This window comes from Equus przewalskii, chromosome 25, assembly GCF_037783145.1.
Source record: "Equus przewalskii isolate Varuska chromosome 25, EquPr2, whole genome shotgun sequence".
In the NCBI taxonomy this organism is placed as follows: domain Eukaryota; kingdom Metazoa; phylum Chordata; class Mammalia; order Perissodactyla; family Equidae; genus Equus; species Equus przewalskii.
The window spans coordinates 29014934-29023618 of record NC_091855.1 but is presented as its reverse complement, the minus strand read 5'-3'; positions in this window follow the sequence as shown (position 1 = coordinate 29023618).

The window sequence follows — 8685 nt, the reverse complement described above, 5'->3', positions numbered from 1 at the left end:
GTATGGACTGGAGTTGAGAATCATGAATTTGCTGGTTCCATTAACAGGAGTAGTTTGAGTGGGAAAGTTGGGGACATAGGCTAGGAGTCAGTTTACAATAGATTGAGGACTGAATGAAAAGGCAAGCAACCAGATACAGAGAGGATAGATTACCCCTTCCAGAAGCTTGGATGTGAAGAGAAGGCTGGAGCAAGGACTGAAGCTAGAAATACACAAAACTTAAACACAGGTTTTCTTTTTTCTGTCTTTTACTTCTTTTTGCTTTTGTTTGCTAATGAAGGAGAAAATTATTCTGTTTATGGGAAAAAGGGTCTCTTCCTGTGGAGAGGGAAGATTGACAATATAGAAAAGAGAGAATTGGACAATCATTGACGAAAGGAGGTTGCAGAAAACTCTGAAGATCACGTAAGTCTAGTTAAGAGATCAACCTTGAAGAGGAGTAACATGATCCTTATCCTCACAAATCCAATGGATGGAGGTGAAGAGAAGAAAGATAGTGATACATTGGTAAGGGGTTCAGGGGAGGGGCATGGTGGGAGTTCTGATGATGATTTCTCTTCTCTCTATGATTTAGGAGGCATGTTGAAGTGTGAGGCACAGCAGGGAAATGTGGCACAGTGAGTTTGATGAGCATGAGGAAAATTCAGAAAATACTCTGGGCAAAATGGGAAAAGGAAAATGTTGCCAAGAGACATTGAAAATTCACTAAAAGCTGGAGCCCATACAGAGGTCATAGTCTAGATTGCCATGGTTTTTTTGCCCACAAGTCAGGATGTAGAAAGAAGAAAGGCAGGTGCAGGATTGAATCAAAATTGAGAAATTTCTAATATGAATGGTGGGAACATAGTGACAAAATTCAGTGCATTGTGTTATTAGGGGCTTAAAGTGGTGGACTATGGGATCTAGAAAAGATGATAAGTTTAGGAGAAGGTAAATGGATTGTAATAAAAGGAAGGGGGTCAAGCAGGAGGACAATCATTCCTGAATTAAATGATGGCATTTGCTGAGTAATTGAGAAGGAACCGAGGCTGATTAATCTCCGACATGCTCTCTCCACTTGTGTTGCAAGATTGTCAAGCTTTTAAGAATGGTATAGAATTTGGGGTGAAACTGTAGACAAGAAAACTTGCTTTAGTCTCTTATGAGAAAGAAACAGGATTAACACCAAAAAACAGTCTTCCTATTATCACTCTCCAGGAATAGTGTGTAGGAATGAGGTCAACTCCAGGAACCTGCTGAGAATGAGCATACTATTTATTGCCCCTTTGGATGAAAACCCAATTTCATCTTCTATCAAAGATCAAGCCAGTGCTATTTCATAGTAAACATAGAAACTGCCTTACAGAAAATTACTATTTTAACAGGTGCAGTCTTATATTCGATAGTGATTTAAAAATTGGCTTCATGACTGGTCTTGTGCTCCCAGCATCCATTTAAATAATCTCCTCAGATACACTCTCACACATAAACATCATTAAAGGGGATGCTTACATTATGTTGAATCACAAGGTATTCATGAAAACACCTCTGCCCAGATCAACTTTTACCACTTAATAGACTTTATCTTGTTTGTTTTCATTGCTGATCAAGGCATCATGGAGAAAAGTAATTTGAGTTATTCTACCTAGAGAGGGAAAAAGAGCTACAACAATGCTTTCTGAAGTTTTGTTGTTATTACTACAAGGGCATTAAGAACAGCTCTTCACTCACTTAAGAAATACTTCTCTGGGGCTAGCCTCGTGGAGTAGTGGTTAAGTTCAGCACCCTCCACTTCAGTGGCCTGGGGTTCACAGGTTTGGATCCCAGACGTGGACCTACACCACTCATCAAGCCATGCTGTGGGGGGCAACTCACATACAAAATAGATTAAAGATTGGCACAGATGTTAGTTCTGGGCCAATCTCCTCAACCCCCCAAAAAGAGAAAGGAATACTTATCTAACATCTGCCAAATACGGCAGGGCTTTGAACTAAGTAATGTGCGAGGCATCTGTTTACAAGACAAAAAGATTACTCTGCTGTAACTGGTCCTTAAGTGGCAGATACAATGGCAGGAGCAATTCATTTATTCATGATAAGACAACACTCACTAGAATGTGTGCTTAGCAAGAACAGGGACTTTGTCTGTTTAGTTCATCACTCTAGCCCCAGAGCTTTGTCTGTAGGACCTGTAGAGCCTGATGCGTCATGAACATCTGAGTAGTGTTTGCTGGATGCAGGAATGAATGGTTTGGGTATAGATCCTGGAGATATGAGAGTTGGGTGTGCTCAGATTATATTTCCTAGTGGAGGGACACAGAGGATCACATGCACATAAGCAAGCCACATACCTAAAACAAGCTATTTCATCTGAGTCCTTGTCATTGGGAGGTCATGAACTTAGATGGGTGAAAACTTACATCTTTTTTTACTCTAACCTCTGACTCAAAGTTTGCATTTCCTTCAATTATGAATGTAGAAACAAACACCAGAGTGTGAATTTGTCACCAATAAAAAACTGATAGTTAAAAAACTACACAGTGCCAGCCCCATGGTTTGGTGGTTGGATTCACTGCTTTCTGCTTCAGCAGCCCAGGTTTGCAGGTTTGGATCCTGGGTGCAGACCTACACCACTCGTCAGCCATGCTGTGGCAGTGACCCACATACAAAATAGAAGAAGACTGGCACAGATTTTAGCTCTGGGCTAATTTTCTTCAAGTAAAAAAAAAAAAAAAGAGGGAGATTGGCAAAAAATTTTAGCTGAGGGTGAAATCTTCCTCGGGGAAAAAAAAACAACTGCACTACAACTATTGCAGATATCTCAAGATATCATAGTACTCATTATGAATTTGAAATTATGCTAGTTACTAGACTCACTGCTGGATATTGTATTCTTAATGGAAAAATAAAGAACTCAGATTTCTATATCAAAAATTTAGTTCTTTTGAATAGTCTGATAATTGGATTATTCTTCAGTTGGTTTCCTTTGTAACTCTGTGCAATTTATTTTATGCATTTAAAAACATTACTCCAAGAAGTGGTATTGAAATAGATTGCTTGCAAATATGGCCACAGCAATTCCCCCCATCCTCGTTGGTGCATTCCTGTGCACTTTGCAAAGAGACTTTGTCTCTTTTCCCATCGAGAGGGATTTTTTTACCCCCCTTGAAACAGGTGTAGACTTGTGACTTACTTTGACCAATAGAATGCTGCAGCTACGATGTGACTTCTGAGCCTTGTCTTGTGGAACTTGGAAGCTTCTCTTCTTGCTCTCTTGCTGCCTCCTTCCCTCCATGGATAGAAGCCAAGGCAAATCTTTAAGATGGGAAACCATGTAGAGAGGGAGGCCCAATTATGGCCAGCGCCAAAACCAAATATGTCGTTGAAGCCGTCTCTTATCATCTCAGGCCGAGTTTCTTGATGACTGCCCTCACATGAGGGACTCCATGGGAGACCAGCAGAAGGTCTTCCCAGGTGAGCACAGCCCAGATTGCCTCCCCACAGCATCTTGAGCAAATAAATGTGTGTTGTTTGGGGCCACTACATTTTGGGATGGTCTGTTAGGCAGCACTACACAACTGAAATAGGTGGGGTTCCACCTGACTGCAAAATGTGTCCATGGCCTCCCAAATTAAGAACCCATGACCTGAACAGATGCTATTTACCCAGGCTTCTGGTTTTTCACTTTATGTATCAAAATCTAGACTGCCTGTCGATTGGGTACCTCTGGTTCAGATATTTTTCCTTAAAAACAATTCCTTGATGTGTTTTTTGTTTAGGAATTCTCAAAATAGAAAACTATTAAATTGATTACATTTATGTTGAGGAGTAAGGTCTTGAGATGGCAGATTTTTTAAAACTCTTTGTATGATTTGAAATTTTTATCAATAGTTTAAGAATCTATCACTCTAAAATTATTCTGCAATGATGATATAGGGGCTTCATTTTATATCTAAAAAGAAGAACACAATATCCTGTGAATTTTAGGCCTATAATAAGAATTATTTTATAGAACTATAAGTTCTTAACATGGAAATGAGATAGAAATCATATTTTAAATAATATCTCCACATCTGGTAAGAGATACTGAGAAGGATTAGCAAGAGTTAGGGATCATGGGGGACAAGTCAAGGAAATATGAAAAATGTTTCAAGAAGTAATGTTTTCAAGGCTGCTGAGAAACTAAATTAGATGGAAACCTAAAGTACTCACTGAATTGAGGAATTGAAGGTCCCTGGAAATCGTAAGAAGAGTTTCTGTGGAGTGTTGGAGTGGACCGGAGAGCTTAGTTCATTGAGGTGCAAAGAGGTATAAGGGGATAGCAAGTGCGATCAACTTTTCCAGAAGTTTGGCTATAAATAATAGTTATAAATGATATTTAGAACATTTGCCAGATCTCAGACAGTCCCTTTGGTGCTTTCTGTGCACTCCCTTATTTAACCCCTACAATATCTCTATGGAGCAGGAACCAGGAGCATATTCTTTCAGAGATGAAGAAAACCAAGGTCAGAGATGTTGTTTCTCCAGGTCACTCACAGAGTAAACGGCAAAATCAAGATTTGATCCCTTGTCAATCTGATTCTGGAGCGCATGCTTAAAGCACGAAACTGTCTCTGCTGCGTTGTGAGGGTGGGAGTAGAGAATGTGGTAGAGAAGGAAAAGATCGATGGTTGGAGGAACAGGGTTAGATTTTCACCTTCTGAAGAAGGGAGAGATTTGCACTTGTCTCAGTGCTAATAAGAAGGAGTTATTGAGCCTGCAGAGGAAGTAATCGTGAGTTTACCACGGGGATAATTGTTAGTTAAGGTAAGTTTCCTGAGAGGTGGGCTGGATGTGATGCAGAGCACCCACATTAGGGGGCTGCCTCGTAGAGTAGGAGGGAAACCTCCACTGGAGAGCAGATGAAAGTAAGATGAGAGCAGATGTAGGCAGGTTTGGACATTTTAGTAAAGTCAAAGTAGTTGCATATTATTTGTTTTTTTTTTTTTTGGTGCAAATTAAGTTGCAAGGTCATCTGCTGAAAGTTGGAAGGTAGATGGGGTGTTTAAAGAGTGTGGAAAAAGTTTAAAGTCCTGGTTGTTAAGAGAGTGAGAGGGAGCTGGTGGGAAACATGGTAGGATTGTAAGCAATGAGGAGGTCTGTTTGAGATTGGACTATGATTTTATAGAAGTATCAAAATGCTGCCTTGTGAGGTTTCCTCTGCCTCAATTCCACAGCCTGGCATTGACCTGAGAAGTTAAATCCTAACTCCTCCAGGCTGGGAGTATTTCCTGGCATGAATAAGAAAGGGTCAAAGAAGTTAGAGGATTTAGGGAATTGGTAAGAAAAGGATTGGAATGAAGCTGGGTATGGAGGGAAGTGATCCAGCGGGGCTGATAGACAGGGGGATGTGAAGTCTGCAGATGAGGGGTCCAAACAACATGGTCAGCAGAAATGGAGCAAGGAGGGATAGAGGGTATATGTAGAAGGACTGAGAATTTCTCTATCAGGAGTAAGGATAAGTGTTTAGACTAGGAAAAGAGGATGCTGACCTACCTACCGCCTTTCAATCCAGAATACATCAGACTCCATCAGGTGAAATGCAGAGGCAGCATAGATTCAGGGAGAGTCCGTTTTAGTTGAAGTGTGAAAGGTGCAGATATGGGGGAATTTTCTGGTTATGTGATTGTGTTCCAAAGGCCCCATGAAAGGATTTGGAAGAAAAAGGAGGTATGGGAGGGTGAGTTAAAGTAGAGGATGCTCAAAGGATCATGAGGCTAAAAGTCAGGTGAGTATAGGTAATGGGATGGGCTTATAGTTTTGGCAAGGATTGTGAGAAGGAATTTAGTCTCAGTAGTCTCTAGAAACCTTTGTCTCACAGAATTTAGTTATGACTTGAACGAGAAGGAACCTGATGGCTGTATTGTGGGACTAGGCATTTCTTTTTCTCTTGCTAGGTAAGAGAGGGTAGCAGCTGTGGTATAGCTTGTGTGGTGGCCATGGTGTCAATGGGTAGCAAGAAGCAGGCAAGCTTGAATCACCTGACCTTCCGCGTTGAGTGAGACTTCTGTGCCAGCAACTGAACAATCTTATGTGGCATAGTCTGCCTCTGCCTTGATTTGTGGTTGGTGTCAGTACTCCAAGGGCCCTGGGTGGCCAACAGCTATGTAAAAATGTATTACCACAAACATCCTTCCAGCTCCCTCCTTGTGTACGCTTATAATTAATTTACTTAGGATAAATTTCCAAAAAGGAAATTTCAATGTTAAAGGAAATGGATAATCTTAGAGTTTTTGGTTTATACTTCACACTCCCAAGCATGAAGTTTCTAGTTCTTTCCATTCTCACTTGCATGAAAGAGACGCTCTTTCCAGACTCTCTTCTTTGCATAAAATTTTAAAAGTTTAAAACCACTGACAATGTAAACAGTAAACCTTGACATCCTACTATTATTTTACTTTGCCCTTTTTCCTATTAGCAAGGCTCTGGAAAAGGATCATTCGTATTGCTTTTGTCTGTGTGAATTTTTCATTTACATCTTTTGCTCATCCTCCTAGTAAGTAAGGTTATGGTGTTTTTTCTTTCTAACACCTCTTTATATAAATCTTAACACTCTGCCCTCTATATTTGCAAATATACATCCAATTTATTATTTACCTATTTTTTTATAGTTTTGACTAACAAATATTTTACATTTTTCTATGAAAAAAAATTACATATTCGCTCACTTAACTTCATTCTCAGGCTCTCTTTGGTCTGTAGCGGTGCAAGTCTTGTCTTAGAATTTGATCCATAATATGTAATGTCCATGCTTCTGCGGGCTATTGGTAGAGAATGCATCTCAAAGGGAGTAGGGGGCTCCTTTCTCAGCAACCCATTTTTACTGCATCTTTTGATTTTCCAAGTCAAAGCTAGAATCTGATTTGAGATCATGGTTATCTTCTTTGAATGTAACAGGTGTTTTGCAAAATGTAAACAGTGGTGATCTTGATAAAGCCTTTTCAGTAGGGTAGTGACGAAAGTCTATTTGAGTGGGTTCAAGAGATAGTGAGAAGCAGCAAGCTCAAGTCACCTTCCCTGCAGAGTAATCATTCTACACCAGCAAGTTAAGAGACAGGAAGGAAATACAGCTCTTGAGGAGCTTTCTCATGAAGAGGAGCTAAGAAATAACCAGTAGTTGGAGACAGATGTGTAAATAGAGTTAGATTTGCCCCATTCTAGACTCTCAAACCCACCCTATTATACGGTAGTCATCTCTAGTTATTTTTAAAAACATGGATTAATAATATCTGTCCAAACTAAAATATAAGATAAGTCTTCTACCCTTAACTACTGGGTAATTAAATGATTTTAAGTGTGTACTCTATTGTAGTTCAAATATCTTAATACCATGCACTTTCAAGTTCTTCCATAATCTATTCTTTCAATATGTTCTCAAAGATTAGCTGAAAATAATGTTAGTGATTCACTTCAAAGGGTTTTTTGTTTGTTTTTTTTAATTTTCGCCACAAACCTCTGTCCTAAAAATTATAATGTCACCCAGAAAGTGTGATATTCATTATAAATGATGCCCAAGGGTGCTGGATTAAGTCTGATTAATCCCTGGCTTCAAGAATTTACATTATAAGAGGAAGGATGTATCAACTACTGACAAAAAGACAACACTGTTAATGATATCTTCTCCTCTATGTGCCGATATTGGATGTACAATAAATATTTTTGGAATGAATGTAACTGGATTTTATAAAATGATGCATTTAGGCCCCTTCACCCCTTTGTGACTGCATTTCCCAGACTTGATCTTACACTATCCATGTCACTTAGCTTTACTATTGACTCAGGATTTGTAAATCTCTTCTAGATGATCAGCTTGTACACTAAAAGCCGCTTGAGCAAACCTGCTATGTACTCTACTTGATGTTACAGACAGAGAGGTTAAGATTTTTTTCCCTAGAGCTCACATTCTGACTGAAGTGTCAGATGAATGAGAAAAAAAGAGAAAAAGAAAAAAGTAGATATTGAGATCATTACCCTGGTAGAGGAATATTCCAAGTTTCTGGGGGATATTATAGGTGAGGGAGCTTCATGGCACGTGTTGATATTGGACTATGAGTTCTTAGTATGTTTTGTGTTTATGTATCATGTTGGTAGGAGAGCCTGAGAACATTCTGATCTTCTATTCAGACAGATCCCACAAAGCTCCAGACAAGTGACACGCAGTACACAGCTCTGCCCGTGTCCAAAGTCTTACACACATCCCATTCCTACTGTAGCATCTTACCTTCATTTCTGGCCTCTCAGCTTATTTTTTCTTTTCCTGGATTCACATGTGCCCCTTATTCCTAAAGAAAAGTTTGATTTAGCAGTTTGATCCTTAGTATGCCCTTAAATACAGAACATTTTTGACCCTCTCTTTCTCTTTGCTTCTGACCATTCCAGGTCCTCTCTACAAAGATCATCCTTGACTCCCAGGCACAACTCTTGCTTTAATCCATTTGACTAATTCCCTTAATGTATTCCTATGCCCAAAGGGAAAAGATTGACCGGTTACTTCATCTTATGTTGACAGAATTTAAAAATAATGAGACATATGTCCGATAAGATTGATGAGCGGATGCAAGTGAAAGGTCTATTTTAAAACTGTACATGATGCTCAGGAGGAGTAGTGTGTGTATGTGTGTGTGGGTGTGTGTGTGCACGCAGTGTGTGTGTAGGTGCAGATGTTTGG